We start from the raw sequence: 23,807 nt of genomic DNA on the forward strand, positions 1-23,807 counted from the left end.
TAAATGTAACCCTCCCACTGGCTACATGGAAGAGCATCTGAGTTAGCTCTGGGACAGCTGAAGGCACTCTGCACTAGCAATCTTCTCTGTTTCCATTCTTACTACGATCAGCTCACCAGGCAGTGACAATATAAATTAAATTACCAAAAGCACCTTTATATATTCCTCACAAGTCCCCAGAACAGACTAGTAGTTTAACAACACAGCCAAAGAGGCAAAACCAGTGAAGATATAATATTAAAGGGTCAAATCTTGCATTTGGGATGTTCACACCTGGGAGAAAATCACTGATGGTAACAAGTCAGGGTACTTATATGCTACACAGAGCCATAGGGGAGGTGGATGATGGGCTCTTGTGAGCAACAGGCAGGGGCTGAAGGCCCCTCATGCCAAGCTGTAGGAAGCTTCATGGTCTTGGCAGGGGTATATGTGGCAAGGTGCACGTTGTGGAGCAGGTAAGGGACATCCCAGCCTCCTATTTGGCTCCGGGAGTGCTGAGAAGCAGTGCAGGAGGTTCAGTTGGACACAGTAGATAATACAGAGGCTAACACCCATCCCAGACACACACTTAACCTAGTAAATCTGGAAACAGCCCAGCACCTTGCTGTGAAAACAGCCACCTTTCCAGAACCTGTCTGGAAATAATATATGATTATTCCTTGCCTCTCCTCATGTCGTCAGGCTCTGCAGAGAATACACGGTCTATAAAGACGACTGATGGGATTTTCCATGATGCTTTGTAACACTGATCTGTACCCTTCAGCTGGTGCAACAGCAGAAACATAGGAGATTAAACTCCTACTGGTTTTATCTTCTGAAGAATAAGGGAGGGGGGTTAAAAATAAAGAGCTGCAATGTAAAAGGATGTATTCAGTTGTCCTAGCTTACTCAGTAGTTAAAATTACATTTAATTAAGAAAAGAATAATCTTCTTGAAATAGCATTAACTTTAAACTAACAAAATCCATGAAATATCTTCAGCTTAATTTCTAAATACTATTAAATAATTACTGTATCTCTTCTGATATCAATTTAAGCAGAAAATTTAGTCTCTTGAGACCTGGTGGAAAAAGGCTCAAACATTAACATCAATATCTCCTTGTTATTTCCACAATTATTTATCTTAACACTAATCACTAAATACAGTTTAGGTGTCATACTTCCTCCAAGTCTTAGCTTGCTTTGAGTTTCTTGCTTCAGCTGAAATTCAAAGAAAACAAGCAGCATTAATCCAACAAGACAAACAAAAATAACACAACTTCGCCTATAAAAAACTGGAAAATTAACAAAGCAATTACCCTGAAAAGAAAGGGGAATCCCTGCATATGTAAATGTTGTAAGTCACAGGGGTTTTGGTTTTTTGCTTTATTTCATCCCATGCACAGTAATGGCACACTTTAGCTGGAGGCAGCCTGTTAAACATTCAGTTAAAGTGGGGCTTGCTAAAAGGAGAGATACTCACACTGTTCTCTTTGAGACATTTATCATGGTAATTCATTATTTAATTCCTCATATTGATATATAAACCTAAAATAAAAATATTTTAAATATTCTATGTGTTCATATTTTTGAACATAAAACAGAGGAACTACTAAATGTCTCAGTGCTTCCATTAAGAGTTACTGTCTGAGCTCTTCTAGGCCTGCTTGGAACTGAAACTGAGGAGAATTTTTAGAAGTTTCAGAAATTTATGAACTGCCAAAAATGTTAAGTGATTAATATAGCTTTTTAACTCTTCATCTCTCAGAACTCAAGTCTCCCAGAAAAGAGATTAACACATGGATTTAAGAACAGGAAGGTTTGTACAATAAATTATGGCCCAGATTGATAAATAGCAAATCATTCAAAACCCATGTGAATGATCTTCAAAACACTAATGCCAATACAACACAGCTCAGTTTCTGAATCAAGTTTGCCTAAGCTCAGATGGGGTGATCTCCCACTCATGTAAGTTAATGAAACTGCGGCAGCAAGATGCCTTTCTAAGGCAGAGTCCTAAAGGAGCTGTCCTTTAGGTCTCTAAATGTAAAGTGCCCTCCACATCTGGCAACAGTCTCATTTCAGGGAAGAAAGAAGTTTCCACATTAACATAAGATTGTGGCCCTTACAAAAAGCAGACCTGATCTATCGAGAAGAATCAAGGCGATGATACAAATCAAAGCTGTGTCAACCTGGTGTCACTGTATCACTTTTCTATAGTGAGGTGGCTGCTGTCACCAGAACTGACATGATCTTTCGACTTAGAGCATGCTTTGAAAATGACTGCGACTTAAGACTATTTTCTGTATGCCAAGGGAAGGATGTCCTCTTCCTCGCTGTTTTTTCCATATATCACTTTAATGTTAGACCCTGTCTTTAAGCTATTTAATGAATCCAGCTAAGGGACATTGATCTTGTGTCTCACGCTGACCTCCACATTTTGGAAGAAGGTGCATCTCTATATCATCTGTGCTTAGCTGCAATTACATACTTCCCACTCCGTTGCATTTTAGGGCATCCTTCTATCTTGTGCGGGACTGTCACACACTTCTCCCCTGCCTACTGTGCCCTATGGCATTACCCTACCTTTCCATCCCAGGGGGCTGCAGGGTGTCAGGAGGACCCTGCCCTCAGAGCAGGGACATGTTTTTCAGAGAGTGCAGGGACAACAGGTACCGCGGAGATTGCTGCGGATAGAGAGCACCCTGCCAGGGATAAAACAGTCTGTTGTCAGCTGCTGAGATTCAGATTTCTGTGCAGCGTTCTTGCTTTGCAAAAGAAGGTGTTTTTTTCCCCAGGCAGTTGGCAGGCTTGTCCCTCTCAGGAGCCTTCTTTCAGCTGAGGCCAGGCCCTCCCATCAGTTTGACTGGTCTTAGGAGAGAACCAATATTTAAGCTGACAAAATGTTGGCTGTCAGACACCTAGAGGGAACCATATCACTGTTGACAGGGTCTCATGTCATACTCTAGTAATAACAAAAAATGACTAATTTTGAATAATTAACTTGTAAACCAATTTTTTGCTAGGAAAGACCTCTTCCTTTTCAGGACTTTCATCCTATTGAATTAAACATGGGTGGGGGCCCCTCCCCTTTCCCCTGAAGACCAACCTTCTTGACTGGAAATAATCTCCCAGTCTAGATAGTTGTACTGCTGCACTCCAAGAGAAGGGGTTAGGTGGTAGGATCCTGTGACGCCCACCCACGGGTGCTCCGCACTGAAGCCAAGCTGCCATGCGTTATTCCTATGGCTAAAAACATTTGATTATTCTTCAAGGGTGTGATATGTTGTCCACAAATAATTGCATTTTTTTCCTAGAAGTATGGGGAAAGAGCGGCTCAAAGAACACCAAAGCGCAGTTGTGTACTCAAATCCCAACAGTGTCTTAGCTGAGTACCCACATCAACATTAGAAGCTTCTTCCCAGCTCACAGTTTGGTCCTTAGATAAGTTTTCTGAATATTTAGTAATGATGGATATTATATATCCTAGTAATGGAGATCTGTGACTATGGGTCAGGAACAATGTGTAATACAAAGATTTCTGTTACTGAAGTGAAATGTCAAGGAGATTAACATCTCAGGGCATCCCAGACCTAGCACACATATCAGCCGCAGAAGAGTCTAAAGTTTGCTGCAGCTCTGGCAATCATCCATATACCTGGAAGCGTGTGCACCTACCTTGGCTGCAAAAACTGGGCTGAGATCATATGCAGAACATATCACCATCACCCAGACAGTGCAGGAACTAAATGTATTTCATTCAAAGTTGCGAGAAACAGGGAAGACCATCATCACATCGTATTTCTTTCCAAACACTGGTATTAAGTGTAAAACCTTTGTTTTACCAGTTATTTTTGCAGGATCCTGTTCTGCTTTCACCTTTGTCACCAATGCTGTTTTACCCCAGTTGGCTGAAATATCCTACTGCTTCTTATTTCCATTTTAGACTAGGTTAGCTTTTTCCCCCTCATTCAGTTGAAACAATGATCATGTATATCCACGCCCAAGCTACATAATTTAGGATTAATCATTCCACTCTGCTAAACGTCATTGACTTCTGCTCATTTCTTCTTCAAATTTTTTTACTTAAGGGCTAAATAAATGGTAATAGCCAAGGATAGCTTTATCCTATACATAAAGGGCACCTTCCTTTTTGAACCCTGAGGACAATCTTATACTGAAGTATGCCAACATAATCGAAGCAAACTACCAATTAATATGTATTTTATTTCTGACTTCAATAGTTACTTTCCATCCTCCATTATCTATTTCTTATTTTTACAGCTTTGCAAAGAGAATAATCAAACTTGCTTTTCTAAAAAATGCAAATCCTCACAAAACGGCAAGAAACCACCAGAAACTCTCCCTCGGCAAAGTTTGTGCTTTACAGAATTGGCAGGTGCATGCAAGGAATGTGACACAAAGTGCAGTTTGTGTGCCAGAGACCCAAATGTGCACCAAAGTGCAATGTGCCAGAGACCGAGGCTTGACAGCCAACTGCTGCCTCCGTCATCGGCATCGCTGCCTTTTCTTCTCATACTCACAGGCAACTTTGACACTCTTCTGCAGTGCCCTGACCTCCTCTGCAGTTTGCATTTTGCACACCCATGATGTTTGTGAAGTAAAGGCATAATAACAAGCAGTAGAGGCAGGGTTTCTGATCAGGGTATGCCAACCACTGCTTTAAAGCAAGTTGCTTCAGGCTTAATACTGGTCTTTGGCTCATAGGCACTTTCCTGAAAAACTTAAGTGGCAAAGGAAACCTGGCTCTGCTGGCTCTAGCCCTAGTGCCAAGCCAGGGCAGGGAATATCAATGACAGTAATAACCTGTGTTGAAGGAGAGGGGCAGAAAGGGGCTGATCTGAAAACATGACAGATGAGTGACATGGCAATGTCTGTGCTGGTGCTCAGGCCTGCGGGGAATTGCATGATACTCTTCATGGTTGTCTAGCACAGCCAAAGCAAAATAAATAGGGGTTTCTCTTTGTAGCAAGATCTGCAGGACCGTGTCTCAAACGATACACAAATTTTCCCAGGAAGGTATTGGGTGGGGACAGCAAGGAGCAACTTACAAGGCCAGGTTTCTGACTGAGGGATGCACCTTCCCAGCTGGCTCCTCCAGGAAGCCATTTTGTGGCCATTGCTTTTCTCTGCCTAGGCTATTGATGTCTGCTGATTTTTTTTTCTTTTCTGAAGAGTACTAATAATATGCCCTATAAAACTCAGGAGTTGTCTTTTCAGAAATGTGATTTTTGTGGATATACAGGCAGGATTGCATTTGCCTGTATGTAAACGTAAATTTCTAGGTAAGCTTTGTTTAAAAACTCCCGCTTGCTTGGAGTTATAACTTCTGTCTCACAGTGTCTTAAAGAAATAAAGCTTAAATACTTTCACAATTTTCCTTGAGCTGCTCAACCCTAATCCAAACAACAAAGCTATCTGCTACAAAAAAAACACTGGCTACAGATACTGCAGTACACAAGAGTCGATGAGTTTGCTCACGTGCATGTGTGCAGAGCACTCTTGCACAGGACAGACGTTTCAGAGCCTTGCTGCTGCCCCAGTTCTGGGAGCAGGCTAAAATGTTTACAAGGGTTTTTGCATGAGTTGGAACCTAACCCTGGGAAACGCTACACACCAGCAGAACATCATCTTGTGGCTTCAATGGAACCAGGATGCTCAGACCTCCTCACAGCCACTTATCAAGCCAAAGATCAAGTTTAGTATCTTTTATATGTGTTTTGAAGAAGAAATGTGAAAATATTTCAGAACACTAGTTTGTTCACAGAAAAAACCCTCACATGCATTTGCCTGAATCAGTCTGTGAGTCTACAACTGGTCAAGCAATTTCAACAGATCGATGCAGCAAAGAAAGAAAAAAATCAAGGCAACAGTTTAGAAACAGTCTTTCCTTTTCTCATGTAGAAATAAGAATTTTATTTCAAAACTCATACAAACTTACTTCTAAACACAATCTCCTGCTGCCCACATAAAGTAAAATACTCACTTTAGGATTAAAATGAATTTGCTAGTTATTTGTAATGGTTTTGTTTTTTCTTTCTCTCACCCCCCAAAAAAAAGACAACAAACAGAAATTTCATTCCTGTTTGACCCAAATTATTTTTCTTGTCTGAGTCACCACCTGTATGAAACAAACTGACAAAAACTACCCAACCCCACCACCCTCAAATGCTTTTTTACATCCACATATTCCATAGGCCAAAAGGGAAAACACCTTTTCTGCTTCAGTCTAGGAAAAATAAACTTCCTTGCAACAGAGCACAAGTACAAGTCCTAATCCAGCAGACTTGACAGGCTAGCAGCTGAGGTGGTTATATACCTCCTGCCTTGCCAGGTATTTTCCCTCCTTAGGGTTGATGGGTGCTTTTGCAGCTGAACCTAATTAAGGGGTGGTGCAGACATGCAACAGCCAGGTCTGAGGGCAGTTTCTGTACTCCCTGTTTCCCATTCCCTTGTAGCTGTTGTCATGCTGGTCAGCGGTGCAATATGAGATTTAACGGGCTCTCGTGTTTGATACCATGTTATGAACATTGCTATTTCAGAGCAAGGCAAGCACTGCTATGCCTTATGCTCCTTTTGAGTCTAACCTGCCATCCTTCTCTTAAAGATATGGAAGGTCTTCTGAAAATGAGACAGAAGGTCATAAAAACAGATCACTTGCAGATCTGCTTTAGCACTCTTACTGCAATATGAAATTATACTCACGCCTTGGTTTGTGATTTCAAAAGTAATGCAATTTTCCTTAGAAAGTACAAAACCCTGAGACAGCTGGGTGTCTTAAAAAATTCATGTCTTTTTCGTGTACTTTTTTTCTTTTCCCATCATTAGTAATTATTTTAACATGTGGTTCTGTTCAGAGTCTGACACTACTGTAAAGTCAATGAGTCTGCATTGAAAACACCTAAATAAAAGCAACAACAAAGAAAATGAAAACACCTCATATTACTTGACTTCCCTGCCTACAGTGTTGTGTGCCTGTGAATCCATTGATATTTTGCTTGTTTCTATTTAATATGCAACTTCTACCTTTTAGGTAACACACAAAAAAATGGTAATTTATTTTGTTTGGGTTTTTTTAATATATGTTTCTGATTTTTTTTAACTGGGGAATGTGACTCACATTTTTGAACATAGGAAGAGTGGAAAATGCATCAGCATTAAAAACACAATGGGAATAATTTTAAAGCTGATAATTTCCATAAAACACTTAGATACATTTCAAATCTAAATGAACTGCTGATAAGAGAGCTATTTTTTGTTATGTGATAGCAGAATCCTGAAATCCTTGTTCAACCATGACTCTCACTGAAATTTAGGAAAAAATTGTCTGAGTCAAGACAGCAGGACTTGAGTCAGATCCAGGGATTTTTCTGCAAGGCCCTAGGGCCAAATTCATACTTGATTTAAATGAGGCCAGCAGAACTGAAGTCAATAAAATGCCACTGATTTATATCAGCTCTTATTTATTACTATAGCACACATGCTTACTTCTATGCCCCCATTGTAATCATTCTCCACCATTCATTAGCTGCATATATAGAAGCTGTAACAAAGCACTAGCTAACTGACTGCTCTTTGGAAAACTCCAAAAGTCAGATTTCCCTCATTTACAAAACAAGATCTTGATCTTACTAACGCTGGTGGAAATAAGGATTCCTACAACTCAGCCCCATGCTGCTCCATTGGGATAAATGAGATAAAAATCAAGACTGGAACGCAGAGATTTCAGCTACTGTGAGCATTACCGTTTGCGTTGCTTTGAGGTGTGACATGCAGGGAATTTTAGGGTTGGCTCTTTCTGGGTTATCTTACTCTGGTAACTTCAGTTCTATTTAATAATGTGAAACCTCCTACTACCGTTTCTAGGCAGATTCCCTGTCACTTCCTACTGAGTTGCTTTGACTTTTTTCCTTTCGTTGTTGTTCCACAGAGATGGTCAAAACTCATTTGCATCAAAATGCCTTATACCATTATTTATGTAAAGTGACAAATCACTACACTGTCTGAAGACAGAATGGGGGGATGCCTGGGCTGTGTCCAAATGAGTGGTTTGCTGCAGACCAATTGGACAGCTGTGAAGTGGATCACCTCACTGCCCTTTGGTTCAGTTCTCAGAGCAATTTGGTGCCCCCAGAGCAGATTCCTTTTGGAAGAAACCCAAGTGACAGCTCCATGCCACAAGCCATGCAGTCCAAGAGGCCCCGCTGCCTCCCCATGGCTCTCTCAGTACATGTCTAATACTTCTTCCTTCTATAAAGCTTCAAACCACAAATCCTAGAGCCATTTATCGCCAAGGACTAGATTATATCTCATCTAGAGTAAATCCCACAAGACATATATAACATAGGTATATAACAATTCTGCATGAATTGTTTTGGTCAACCAACCCACTCCTCTTAAACTGAATTACTGCTAATATAGATGTAACCACTCTCCTGTGAACTTTTAGGCTCCTTCTCCGGAACCTCCAGTGAAACTCAGACTTAATTCATAATACCCCTGGTAACATCACAAAACAACAACAAAAAATAACTCTTGATTTAGAAACCCAGTGTGGGAATTTCTACCCAACTAGGCTGCTGTCTTCTTTCATTATCTTAGTGGTTTGTAACAGTACAAAGATATGACTTTAATATGTTGATCATTTATCCTTTACTCTGGCTTCTGCTAATTTTGAAGGAACAAGAAATTGTAAAAGTATAGTGTTATGATTGAAGTCTTGCTTCCCTTTTTTGTTTTCTTTATTTTCCTTTAAGAGATACTACTGAAGCTTCATTCAAAACAGGAAGATCTTGTCTTGTATCCCATTGCTGCACAAAGAATTGCTCTCAACTATGCATGATACACTGTGCCATTTAATTTCGTAGTCATTTCCTTCTTTAAATAAAAAGATCACAATCTGAAAAGTAAATCTAGAACACTTTCAGCCTGAAAATAGTTTTACTTACCTGATAGAGTCATCTTTCACGTGGGCTGAAGCAGAAAAACTTTGGTCTAAGTTCATGAAGTACTGATCATCTTCTGAAAATCGCTTTTTGTTCCATGCTAGCCTGCTTTTACATGAGTAGATCACACTGAAAGATAGGCAGACTGTTTGTAAATAAATAAGTAAATATGACTGTGAGATAGAGGACTATTCTGGTGACTAAGTGCTGTAAATCTTGGGAGGACAATGGAAGCCTGAGCTTAGAGAGGTTTTTCCCCTTTTTTTGTCCAACTAGTTGTAGTTACATCGAAACTACAATCCTCTAGGTGCATTTCAGTATGTGGGGCTTTATTCTGATGAATTAAGTCAGCATAAGAATGCCATAATCCAGCAGTTTGCCCAGAAGCAATTACCCGCCAGAATTTTGGACCTGATTGAAATTCCGTTGAGGTTAACTTGATTTCATTGACTTCATCATTGATTTCAACTCAACTTGAATCAAGGCATTCATTAGTGTCTTGAGATATTATTGAGTCAAGTTGTTGTGTATAGATACTTTAAAAATTAAGAAACTTAAAAGAATGCCATCTGAGCACAACAGAGCTGGGCTGTTCTTTGTTCTTATTCAGATACGTTTCTAATCTTTTTAAAAAAAACTTCACCAATCTGTTTGCCTTATTAATGTCTTGAGGCAAGGAATATAATGTATTAAGATGGGTTAATATAAATTTGTTGATTTCTTTGAATGTCCATATCTGTAATGCACTAGGGTAAATATACGCACATACAGCTATGTTCTCCATCATATATATTAAATTGTCTATATTTTTTTTATTCTGTATCTCCTGTAAATATAAAATTTTACAGCTATTATAGTCAACTTACATGCAGAAACTTCTGGCTGAAATTTTGTAGTTCAGTAGTGTTTGCCTGAAACTGAAAGAAAGACATGTAATCTTAATTTAAAGATCAAATCCGTGAACTCCTTGTCCCAGTAACTTTGTATGTTGTGAGACTGCTTCTATGAATGTTTGTCCCCAATAAATGATCTAGATAAAGAAAGTAAAATTAAAATGTGGAAGCTTAAATGAGGCCACTCATCCAGCTGTCTAAATAGGCTTTATATTTTCAATGATAGTAAATCCATATTTTACCAACCTGTACATCTGTTTTCTAAGATACTTCACATGCATAGTTCTCACTAAAGCAAACAGAACATATTGTAGCACATCACTTAAGAGACAGTGTCAAATGAATTCCTCTGTACAAGTTCCTATACTAATCTAGTAATCATTCCTCAAGGAATGATTGCTAGCTCTGCTGCTGTATGGTTATCTGCAGGGAAGAACACTACAGTTGAATTTGGTAGTCAACATTTGATTCATTCACAAGAGAATCCTTCACTGAAACAGATAAACATATATAGTCAGCGGTCATGATGGTACTGTTATGTTTCCCTTAGTGCACAGAGTTGACATCTTTGCCAAGTCACTCACCATGATGGGACTTCCCTCATGAAAAAAGCCAGTCTAGCTATAACCAATTTCTTTACAGTTTGTGTTGCATTTTTATTCTTCTCAGATGACTTCTGCGTCATCACCTCCTCTAATCACCTTAGCTCTGTTAGATCCCTCTTGAAGTCCTTAAAAACCTTCTTAGAATTCATAAAGCAAATCAGTGTGTACGGCTGGGAAATGACCCTACTACTCTCATCGTTGCAACACATGGCAGAAATTATGTTTGTCATTCTAAACAGCCTGCGTAGTCTTGAATACTTAATGTAGAAAGTCCTGAAAAAGCATGCGGACAATGGCTTGCACTTGAACAGAGGGAATTAAAAGGAACAATGCTATTGCAGAAGGGAGTCAGTCCACAGAAGAGGAGGCAGATGTATCAAAGGAAGGGACCAATACATCAATGTATTTATGAGCATTTGTCTGGATGAGGAACGTCAGCTGTGAAAAAAGGGACTGCTCCTGAAAAGCCACAACAGGTGGGCTGCCTACACAGATCAAATTTGCTGAAAACAGGGGGGAAAAAGTCACTGAATGTCACTTCTTCTCTGCAGAAATCCAGCTGAGGGAGTACGGTGCTCCATCTGGCAGAAAAGTAGTCAGACCTCTAGAGGAGGAATTTTTACTGTGATCACTTGGGAGAGGCTGAGACATACATCTAAATATGAAAATCCTTTCATGAGAAAGATGAAATTTAATTTCTCGCTTCTCTTTCCCATTTATTTTTTCCTTCTTTTTCTCATGGGGGTGACTTTTTTCATCATTACTGGCTGGTCTGAAAGCAGTGAAATATCTAGAGCCTTCCAGTTTTATCCCTAAGGGTCTGCTATCTCAAAAGGCATTTTATTATCATGATATGTAACTTTATTTTGTCATTTGTTTAGCTCTAATTGTGATATGCATCTTATTTATTTTTTTAATTCTCTCTTGTTAAATTTTCTTGCACATGCTTGAGGTGACCAAAATGCTTCCCATTTGTTATTTCTTTATTTCTACTCTCCAGCAGAATAAGAATTGGAGAACATCACACCGTCTCTAAGATGTCCTGCCCATTTTTTTTCTTCGATGTATTCTGAGTATGCCCTTTCCTTTGTCATATGCAGTGCTTTCTTGCAGCAACTTTTAACAACTGTGATTGATTTCTTGGCTTTCCTTTTAACCACACTCTGAAACGTCTTCAGTTTTCCAGCTGCCACCATCCTTCAGTTTCCGTATCTTGACATTTTCTCTAGGAATTTGCTGAATGATTCTCAAGAATCCACTTTTTGAAAATTCTTCTCAATGTACCCTTATATACTGTGTTTTATCTATATGTAATAATAAGGCATTGAGACAGTAAATAAAAACTTAACTCAGAATTCTGCATAAATATTAAATAAATTTAAATACTTCTGCCTTTCATACTGTTAGAGACAAATGCAGTTGCCATAAACACAGGAAGCACATGCTTGGCTTCAGCTGAAATAATACCGGTAAGTATCTCATGTCTTCATTCAGATGATCAGCTTTTTTTCTTAAGGAAAACCTAGGGAACAAGGAGGCATTGATCACCAAATGTTATGGTGTCACTGAGAGCACATTACAACTATATAATACCTTCTTGTACTCACAATACTATTATCAGTATGATATTGAGGATTTAAGGCAGTTACCTAGGCATCCACATTTACGGAATTTTTAAACGCCTTTGGCTATAAGTAGATGGAACTGGTACACATGCCGTTCATCTAGAGGGAGACATGAAAAACATTATCTCAGCAAGGCCCATTGTCTCTGATTTTGTTCAGAAATTAAAATCCTGCAAGATTTAACAGCATCCCTTTGCATTATCGTCTTCTGTGTGAGTATGCCAATTTACTGTAGAAGTCCAATATCAGAGGAAACCAGAAATAAAAAGCATTACTCAAGACAGGCATGTGCCCAGTCAGTATTGTGTTTCAGTGGTGAACACAAAGGAGGAGCATATGTGAATTGTTCCTTATGCTTCTATTTCAGGCAGGGCAAAGCAGCCAGTGTATCCAGTTTTTCCAGCATCAAGGATGTTAGTCTTAGAAACAACTGGGATATCACATGAAAATTAGGAAGCAGTTGAAAAGCTGCTGGCAAAGGAGACAAGTCGCACAACTTTCTCATTTGCAATTTATGTGCCTGATAGGAAAAATTTCACAGAATCACAGAATCACAGAATCATATAGGTTGGAAAAGACCTTTAAGATCATCGAGTCCAACCAAAATTTCAGGACAATTCCCAAGATGGGTGAAGCGGAAGTTGCCCCACATTCCACAGGGAATGTTTATGTGTTTTCTTTTTTACAAAAAGAAAAAGAGAATGTCATTAAAATAAAATGTTATTAAAACAGGAAGGTTTATCTCATGATGAAATCTTAATCCTTTTTCTGAATCATTTTGCTGCAGTTTATTTGCATTTTGTGATGTTTCACACAAAACAGGATATTGATTTATTTTAATGCAGAACTGGAAAAGGGCAAGGAGAAGAGATGGGGACAAAGAGAAGAAATTAATTATGTAAGATAACCCAACCGTTCTTTGCAAATGTATAATACTAAGTACAATGCCCAGATGCTGGTGATCCTTCATACATTGGATTATAAAACTCCAGAGTTCAATGAAGATTTTGGATAAGAATAAGAGAGGAAGTGCTAGTTCCTGCAAGTAGTGAGAATGGACTAAGGGAGCAGGATCTCTTCAGTGAAAAGTATCAGCTCCAGAAGAGATAACGAAATGTGGTATTGGTTGACCAAAGAAATACAACTGATACTTTGCCTTGTCTCAGTTTGATCGAAACCTATAAGGGTGGGTGCATTTAACCAGGTGAGAACTCTTATGTACGAGGTTAAGACTTTAAAAGATAGAGTGAAGGAGTTAACTGCAATTGGCAGGGGTATCTGATAAATGTACAAAAGGATCAATGTGCTTTCTTGTCTCTCTCCAATACTATATAAATCTCAATAGCAGTTGGACAAATCAGCAGAAGAGAAGACCTGAAAAATCAGTTTCTGATTGACCTAGGATCTCCAGGACTTTAGTTCTTTTTGCCTTTAGTGTTATTCAATATAGCCTATTTGAAAATTAATTGTCGGTAAAATTCAATTCTTTGGAAGTTTGAGCCTGATTTCCAAGCTAAAAATGCTAATTTAAAACAAACATTTGCACATTCACTTTTCAGCAATCAGTTGAATCTAAACGTGTGTAAACCCAACACCCGCAAACCGAGCTGAAACTCTCATTATGTGTACAAACAGGAAGAAGTTCCTCACTGAAGACACTGATTTAATTGAGTAAGACAAAGAGTAGAGTAAAAGAATATGATTTCTTGCAGAGTGATAAGGACAGGTAAACCTGGAGAATTAGGCACATTGTTAATCACTGCATAGGGAACATCTGAAAAAGCTAGGAATTCTTCAGCTCTATCTTAGTTGTTCCACCTGAGAAATATATTTCTTCTTCAGCCCTGAATTTTTTTTGAGTCCTTGACTCTGGAGTGCCCCTGAAGTCAGGTAAGATTGAATGAACAAAAACCAAGGGAAAAATGTTATAGATAACATTGGCCAAATTAATCATTATTGTTATTATTATTATTATCTCTTAATCAGGTGAAGTATCAGAGATAGCCAAACCTCAGAAGAGATTCAGTTCAAAATTTGCTTAAGTTCTAAGTACAGAGTGGAGCTGTTCCCTGTTTTACTTAAATGATTTCATAGACCACAATATGTTTGACAGGTAATGATCCTGCAAGCCAAGTGAAGTGAAGGATGAGTGACATCAGTACTGTCCTGACCCTGGTCAGAAATTATACATGCAGTTTCCATGTGTCTCTTGAATCTGAGGGTGCCCACACCACCTTCTTCCACCAACCTGTTATATTGCTCTGCTGCAGCATAGGTGAAAAGGAACTTGTGTAGAAAAATCCTTCTGGAAGAGGAAAGGAGAAAGAGAGCAACTGTATCTGTATTCCTGTGTAACCCCACATATCTTGTGAAGACCACCGAGATAAGTGTTGCAACTGCTTAAAGTCATGATGGCAATTAGAATAATGTGGAGAAACAAGTCACTGAAGAGAGAAAATTTCTATATCATCATCATTATTACAGTTCTTAAGCTCAGCACCAAACTCAACAGAAATTGTATTTCATTTCTAGGAATGTCCATTTGAAAGCATCTATGTTTGAATAATAATGCAAACTCCCCAATCCATCAAATCATTTAAGCCAGTTCTCCTCAGCCTTAAACTGGTGGGATCTTGGACCAAACCATTTACACAAAACCACCAGGTTATACTTCTGCTTATTTTAAAACTGAGAAAAACAGAATTCAGAGACATTAAATAATTTGCTCAGGGAAACAAAACTAGTCAGCTACTGAGCTATGAAAAAAAACATTTTGCCTAGTCTCCCCAAAACAAGATGACTGTGTTAGCGTTATTCATATAAACTAACTCAGAACACAGAGCTTTGGCCATAACCAACTTTGTACATACAGGAACAGTATAATACTGTTCAGTACGTGCATCAGGAACAGTAGACAACAGCTAGCTGTGGTTTTCCAGCTAGCCATTCCACGTTTTTCTCCCTCTGTCAGGAAAAAGGCCAGATCTCTAGAAAAATGGGGCTTTGTATGTTAATATATACAATTTTCTGAGAGAATATGGAAAGGAAATATTCATTTCTTACGCCTCTTTGTCTATAACATTTTCCTATCTGAGGTACTATTTCTATTTATAAAAGTTATGATATCAAATAAGACAATAAAAAGCAGACTGTGTAATGAAGAATCAGCCACCCAAGTGTTGATCCCAAACATAATACAGGTATGAAAACAACACTTAATCTGAACAGTTTGCCAACACTTAAATAAACATGTGTAGTCATAAAACTGCATTGCCATCTTTTCTTGAATGATAAAAAAAAAAGCCTAAAAAAGCTGATTAGGTTGTTGATGGTTCATTTACAAAAAAAAAGCAAAGGAGAGAGTTGACAAATCCTTTTTAGACTGCTCTGTCCTTGATATCTATGTGGGGCAAATTCACTGGCAGACTAGGTGAAAAGAGTCTATGAAACATTCCTCTCCCATAAAAGTTTGAAAAATTAAAACATATGTGTCTATTGAAGCCTATATTAGATTTTCTAACTATATAAAGCTATTATTTATCAGCTTCCTTTATGTTATGAAATTAGAAGTTTATTTAAACAGATTTTTTTAGAATGGGCTTTGAACACACACTATCTGATGGAAAAAAAAAAACTTAAAAGTTCTTGAGAATCCCTTCCACAATTTCTTTCTTTCTTATTAAAAAAAAAAAACAACCAACCAGTTACAGAGGTCCTTCTCTCTCCTTTCTGCCACCAAACATCTCTGATCTCTGTGAGCAGAGGCAGGAAAGCAGTAAAAGAAAACCACTGCACCTTTCTCCACCCCTTGCTACTCCAGTCCTGAGAAGAGGAAGATGCTCTCTGCTGATACAACAGCCTGTTCCTTCCTCTCCTCAGAGGGGAAAAAGATATGAGACCTTTCTGGAGAGGAAAAAGAAAACTAATTCTGCTAGGAGAAAGCTGCAAAAACATAAGCCCTAAACATGAATTCTTAGGAAAAGGATAGAATCCAAATGTGGATCTTGAATTGGAGGGACTATTGGACAAATCTGGATTTAAAGCAATCAGGAGAAATGAAGGGGCTCCAGGTGACTCTGTCAACAGAGCTATTAATAAATGATGGGTTTCTCAGATGTGGTACTCAGAAACAAGAAGCTGCCTGCTGCTCATCTGCACACTGCTGAGAGCAAAGCATATTTGTACAGACCATTTTTGGCACTTACGAACGGAAAAAGCTAGGGTTTGTGCTGAAAAATGAAATGCTTTCTTTCCAGATCAGCTGCTGATATCACTCTGTTCCTAGCAGCAAGAAAAAGAGGTTTTAAATATTGACAATTTTTCTTACATTCTGCATGAGGAGTAAGTGGACACACTCCCTTCTCTCCCTTTATCCTTTCCTATCTTGGCTTTTCCTTTTCTTCACCATGTTTCTTTCCATTTAAAAATCAGGGAAAATTAATATGCCCTCAGTTGAAGCAATATTTATATCAAATACCTTCCCTGACTTGGTTCACATTTGCAAGTTGTCTGTTCAGTTTATCTCCTTGCTTTCAAAATTCTCCATTTTGTTTAATCTGCAGTACACAGGAGACTGGTAGGATTACAGGAAGAAAATGAGCTGCGTAATGCAACCTGAGGAGGGTGGGGCAAAAAGGGACTTACTGGCAAATTGATCCAAAGGGATTATTTTTCAGTCTTCTTTTCTAAAACTCTATTTTAATGGAATTAGGCAGATGTCTGGTACGTATTTGATTTCACCAACCTTTTAGAGACCCTTGCTTGCCTATGATATCTCTGTGTTGTAAAGGATACTGCAGCTATGATATCTGTTTTACTTCAGGGTAAATTCCATAGGACAGTAGGGTATTTTAAAGCTGTGCAAAAGATGTCAAGAAATCAGAAAATACTGACATTATGGCTTTCTATATCTCCTCTTCTTTTTTTTTTTCTTTTTAGTAATCATTGCAGCTTACAGTTACGATATCTAAGGAAGTGCAACACTTTCTCTTCTATGTGAGATTGACATATTTTATCAGATTTTATGTGTTTCTTTTAAATCTACAGTAATGTCATCCGCATAATGTCTCAGTATATTTTAATTGACTTAGATTTATTGGATGAGATCTTGACTCTGGTGAAGCCAGTGGCAAATCTACAATCTCTCAACTTCCCATCTTTAAAAGTACTACTTTAATAATCTCACCACTGATCTTACTCACACATTTTCTTCTCAACTTTCCTCATGTTTTGCATACAGCTACGAGATGAAGCTCTCTGTCCTGCTGGTAATTCTCCCTGAATGCAGTTTGCTGAGGTACACAAGGCAATACTTCCGACAATGCAGTTTAGTGAGGCCCCAAAGTTGCTGTTGCCTTCATTAATTCTGGCATTTCTTTAGTTTCAATTGTTTACTTCTGCAACATGACAATTTTCCTAAAGTTGCCATTGACTTACATTTAAAAAAAAGGTAAGCTGTTTTAAGAGGATTTGAAGAGGGATACCTCTTCCACCTTTACTAAACACAGATAACACATCCATGCCAATCAAACAGAGCTCAGCCCTGGGGCCCGTTTTGCACAGCGGTCCAGTCCAGGTGAGTATTTCACAGAGCGCTTAGTGTTAAGCATGACTAGTCTCACTGGGCTGGCGCTACCCAACAGAAACACAAATTGACTGCAATTATTTCTGTGTTAAGAGTTAAGTGTTCACTCGAAGTTTTGGTGGATTGGGCCCCAGGGTTTCCAATCAGGTAGGGGTCTTGCACCTGTTTCACGCAAAGAAAAGAATCCAGGCAACTCAGAGGAATATTTTTGTTTCTCTCTTTTACTCCTCTCTGAATACATTTTATACTGTTTGGCTAAACACTATGAGACTTGTGGGGATAGGAGAAGGAGAAGTGTTTCACAGAGAATGATAAGATTATTATTCAATATCAGAGACAAAATAAGTTTATTTATTTATTTAAATTTTACAGTGTTCCACTTTTTTACACAAGACTGAGCTCAAGAGGCTAAACAAGTGGCTCATGCTAGAACAATGGCCTTAATTTACTTCACAAATGAGACACAGGAGCCCCGGAGGCAGAGCGAAAACATGAGATAGGCTGAGGGGAGGTTTCAGTGTAATTAGTTCTGCTTAATGTACTTTCACATTTAGTGTGGGGTTCAGCTCTTCCAGTTCACCTTAAAAAGGTAATGGGGCCCTTTATAAGATGCCAGAAAATATTTGGCTCAGGTACTGAGGGGCCTCCAGTGCAAATTTACTTGTATCATTAGAAAAGCCATTTCCTTTTACATGTAAGCCTAATGAAAGTACACTTAATTTGTAATTTTGTATAATTATAGATCTTGATGAGACAGATGAATGTGAATTCGGTATCAGCTAGTGAGTTCATCATTTCTTGTATCATCCATTTCTCAATTATCTCTAATGGCTGTCTTCAAGAGATTTATATCTTGTCATTTTCCTGCTAACTCACGTAACATATCCTAGCAGAATTGTACCAGTGATTTGTCCTAAGGACAGCAATTTCAGTGTCCTGCACCAAGTTTCTGAAGGTTAGGCTTCTAAAATACTTCCAGACTATCTTCAGATATTTCCAATGTAGTTAAGATTTCCTTCCAGCTCATGGTATTCCCATTGTTTGCTTTCCACTTCCAGAAGAACAGCCAGGTACTCCAGCACTGATGTCTTCTCATCTCAAATTTCCATCCCCTTCCTTCCCTTGAAACCTTGCTCAGGTACATGTAAGGCCTTAATCATACAGCCAGTTATTTCTACATACACTTCTTTTTTATACATTAGTACAATCTCCTAAATGTCCTGTGGGGTTTTCCAGTTCTCTGCTTTCTTTTTTTCCTTTCCTCTTATGTTCTCACAGATAGTTCCATGGCAAAGTGACCTCCACCCTGGGCTCTGGGCTGTATATCACACGGGCCTTCTGGGTCTCTCATTGCTCCTCTTATTCATAGTAATCTTTTCCTCATAGTCATGTCTTTTCATTTTTTTTTAAAACTGCTTAACTTACTCCCAGGAGCAATGCTTACAAGAGAACTATAAAGCTTAAAAGCAAAAGAAAATATGAGGCATCCCGGGGAGGGCCTGCATGCTTTTCAGAACTCGTTGGTGGTTCTTCAGGGAGCTACATGTATCTGAAAAAAATGTGTTATAGACAAAGACCAGTGGTTCCTCTTCCATGAATCTCTCATTAGGAAAGAGGCCATCTGAATCATTCAGCTACAAATTAAAAAAAAAAAAATCCTACATTTCTAATCTCCTTTTACTGTTTTCATTATCATCTCCACATATTCAAGGCAAGGATTCATTTCCATTTTGAAGTATGGAAAAAGTAAGCTCACATATTATGGTGGTTTTTCTGTGCTCATTCATCTTGCTGACTTTCATCTTGAAAGCTTTCAGGATTAACTGAGAACATTCTTTTTGGTTTTTTTTCATACTAAGGTGATGGAGGCAGCCTTAGTAGAAACAAATCCTTTTCCATCAGAAGGAGAAGTGTTCATAATGCAGCTCTGTTTATCATGCTACAAATAAGAAATATTGCAGCTGCTCTGTCTGCCACTTTGAAATGTTCGGAACCATTTATGCTTTGTCATTACAACACCTACCATTATTTGCCTGACCAGGAAAGTATTTCAGTGTTCTCATGATAAATATTTTGCTTATGAGTATTGTTAATTTTGCAGTGTATGACATAATTGAGTTCCTTTAAACATCCATAAATTGTCAGGCACTCCATGTACCTATCAGCATCCTATCTGATTATGGCAAGGCTTGTAGGTAAGATTTTTTTCCCCCACTTTAATAAACATAGTTTTATGAAATACATGAATAAGTAATGTTTAGAGATATGCAGATTTGAACAGGTTGGAAAGACATTAATAAAGGTAAGGCAGATTCCATCTCATAGTGCAAGAAAAGATGCAGGTGACTTTCCATCACCTGCTGATCAATCCTTATTGTATTGCAAATGCTAAAGTCATTTTTGTTCAGTTTTATAAGCAATAAGCTGGTTGCTTAAAACTACTTGCTGGGCAAAGATAAGGAAGGGAGAGTACCTTTTCCAGAACAGAACTACTTGATAATACTGGCCTTGCACAGTCTTTCTCAGAAAAACTGATTGATGTAATAACAGTCCTAGACCAAAAGCCATAGTATCACTCTACACTTCCAGCAGCTGCTGGGAAATAAGGTTTCCTATTCTACTTAGAAATGGGGCAGAAATGATAGTTTTCAGGCTGATAGGATAATAAGATTCCCCAAGGGCTCTCATAACTTAGCTTTATTGCTAAATGTGATTCATGTTTAGATGGTGTTTAGAGGAAGCTCTTATGTGAAGAAACTGTAAGCCCTTCAGTGCCTGACCACCACATACTGACCTGGCTGAGATCTTGCTCTTGCCAACGAATATGAACTGGTAAGTGGGTAAAGGCCTATCATCATGCTCTCACCTGTCACTGCGGCTTGGTTTAGACAATTTCTAGCCTCAGATGTCTTCATTTAAAAAAGCTTGTAGTGCCACAAACACAGAAATAAGGCATAATTTGGAGAGACAGAAGTGGAAAGGGAAAGAGTATTGCTTAAAAAGAAATATGTATGGTTACATAAAGGAAGAATTACTAGAAAAAAAAAATTACAGGGAAAGAGTATGAATTTTTTTTGAAGTTTTCATTACAAGGTAGAATATGGATTTCAATGTAGTTTTTGCAAAAATGTATTTACTGCAGTGTTTCTTAGCTTAGTAGTAATTCTTGGATATACCTGGCTGAAAATTGATCCTGGAAACCATTTTCAAAGAAAAAACCTTAGGATCAGGTCTTTGGCTGCTACAGTTCCACAATTCTACTTTGGACATCCGAGTCCAACTCACTCCTTCCAGCACAGGATCTGCTCCTCTCCTCTGTTACAATTCTGATGATTAAATAGAAGCAGAGATGGAAAAAATTCTCAAAGAATTGTGGAAAGAGGTGGTATAATTCTTGGGAATTGCTCAGGCGACGACAGCAGTACACAAACCTAGATTTGGGAGCTGGATAAACATCCAGCTTCTAAGTGATGTCTCACTCCTGCCGTAAAAGTGCTACACAATTGAAGAAACATGGAATGAGAAGTGATTTTCCTTAAACTGAGAGAAGTACTACTCAAGGTATAAGAAGATCAGCAGAACAAAGAGATTCCATGAATCACAATTTTCTGTTTTCATCTTTTCCTTTTGCCATTTATAGAATGAAAATATCAAGCACACAGATAGCTTACCTGTGTAATGTTTCATTTCATAGGTTTTTTGAGAGAAAGCAATAGAGGAAAAATATAATAATCACATCTTGCCTGTCATATCATAACCATATTGTAACCTGGAAGATTTAGAAAAGGGAACAAAACCCGAAATGATTAGAAGATTGCAATGCATGGATGTGTATGTACAAAAGAAATCCTTGGCTAAGAAGTGATGTTTCTCACTTTTCTTTGCTAAAATGTGGTGCAGACAAGGGGATTTCTATGTAAAGCAGCAGCAATAATCCCCATCCCCCCAAAAGCCACAAGGTTTTACAGCCATTTGCATAGTAGGAATTTCTTCTGGATTTGCTGACCTCCACACAGAGCTCATCATATGGATTTCGGTAATTTTTCATAGCTTTGTTTTAGCCTTATACGCTGTGTTCCTGACATTATTGGCACAGAGTAGCGGCTTGGAAAATAATAAGGTGTTAGTTTTTGCTTGTTTCCATCCCTGCTGGAGTTGTTGGTGTGGATAATTACTGTACTCCTTTCTCTCTCCCCCTTCCCTTTTTAAGCCCACTGTTCCAGCTTCTGGCAATGGAGGAAATGCTCGGGATGCCAATGTCGCCTCCATTTTGCTGTTGCACTGTTCTGACTCTCTTTCCATGAGCTGCTTATTCCATCTCTCTGCTGCCCAGGGAAGATGGCCAGGAGCAGAGGGAGGGATGCGGGAACCACAGAAAATAGCCCTGGAGAGGAAGAACTTTGTTAGCTCATTTGGCCCCATTTTGTGGACAAGTCTCACAGCTTCCAGTGGCTCAGGCTTCACGCCCTCCTATAACTTTCTACTTCAGACTTTACACCTTGCTCAGGTAAAGGCTGGGAAGATCATCTAAGCTGCCTTTAACTTCATTTCTTTAGGCAAGGATTTAGGGAGGAAGATAAAACCAATTGTTGTTTGCATCAGCAGACTCAGTTAATAAATCCCATTGTGACGTTATACTCCTCTTTGCCTTGAAACACACTCCTATTCCTTATTATTTTTTCTTCCTTATTTATTTAGTGCTTGATTTTTTCTCTTTCAGTATGTTAACAGAAAGTGAAAAAACATTTGAAAACACAGTATAAAAAAGATCAGATATGAAAGTCATGTCTAGCATGAGATATGACATAATCACTATCCTGAAGTCAGCTTAAGTCTGTCTTTCTCCTGAAATAGCAGGCTCTGGAGAAAGCCCTCAAGCCCCATACTACTTTTAACTTTTTTAACCCCCACTTGCTTTAGCACTGATCTGACAAACTGTTCTGCTAGTGCTGAACTCACTATTATTGAATGATTGATTGGCAGACTTCTCCCTTCTGAGATAGTGTGGCTGCTGCTGAGCCTCTGCTCCTTTGACTAAAAAAGGACAGATGAATTTGGAGATGCTTTGCTTTCCGAAGAGCCTCTTTATTATCCTCCAGCTCTTCTGACCCTTCAGAAATACAAAGTCAAGTTTTCCCTCTGCCTTTTCCCTATTTGAAATGATTGTTTTATTGCATTTTGGCTGCACAAAGGATTGTAGTTCAAAAGTAGTACCAACTCTGTTATATGAAAGATAGTTGTTAATTTACATCCTTTGGCACTGGTGTACCACAGCACAAAAGTTCACTAAGCGGTGAAGACTGGGATAGGAATGGGAGTGAAGTTGGACTGAAGATAGATCTTTTACACCTCAAATCCTCAATGAAGCCTTGGCAGTGGAACAAAAAGAGGGTGTGAGTTTATCCCAACCTGAAAGAAATACTTCATTTACAACAACTGGATCTGGATTGATCTTTGTTGTGGACTTGAGCTAAAACCTTGTTCTGCTTTTATCTCTTTTCTTCCACATTGCTATTGGCATAAACTGTAATGACCCCAAAGACATGATATAGGAAGATCACCTATGGCACTGGGAAGATCTACTTCCTTTCTTCTGGAAAAACGACTGAAATGGATGCTTGAGATCACCAAATCCATAGATATTTGCTTCCAGTCCATTTCCACAAAGAGCCCTCACACAAATGACAGCTGCTGTATTTGTGCCAGAATGCTTAATAGATTTAGCAGTGAAGCACATACGAAGCGACAGCACCTGAGCTTTTCTGAATTCAATCTAATGCAGACTGTTCTTTATAAACTAGAACATTTAGCCTCTTTGTACCCCCTCCAGAAGGAAAGTATGCTAAAAGAAGTTTTTTAGTGATGAGAATAATAACTTATGACTAGCATCTTTCATTTCAGAAGCTAGCAGCTACTATTTAAAAACACTTTAAGTAAATATATATTACACTCATATGTATTCAAATTTTACTAACACAGAGCTACTGTCACAGTGGTTAGTTCATCTGTTATTTACATTAATAACAATAACAAATATTCTTCAGCTTCAGCATAGCCTATATTTAAATATTTTGAAAAGTTTGGCAACTATTAACCCTTACACATATCTGTAAGTCTGGAACGTGTTATCATCCTCCCTGTGAAGAATGTGAAGGC

Source organism: Mycteria americana, chromosome 6 (genome assembly GCF_035582795.1).
Source record: "Mycteria americana isolate JAX WOST 10 ecotype Jacksonville Zoo and Gardens chromosome 6, USCA_MyAme_1.0, whole genome shotgun sequence".
Taxonomy (NCBI): Eukaryota; Metazoa; Chordata; class Aves; order Ciconiiformes; family Ciconiidae; genus Mycteria; species Mycteria americana.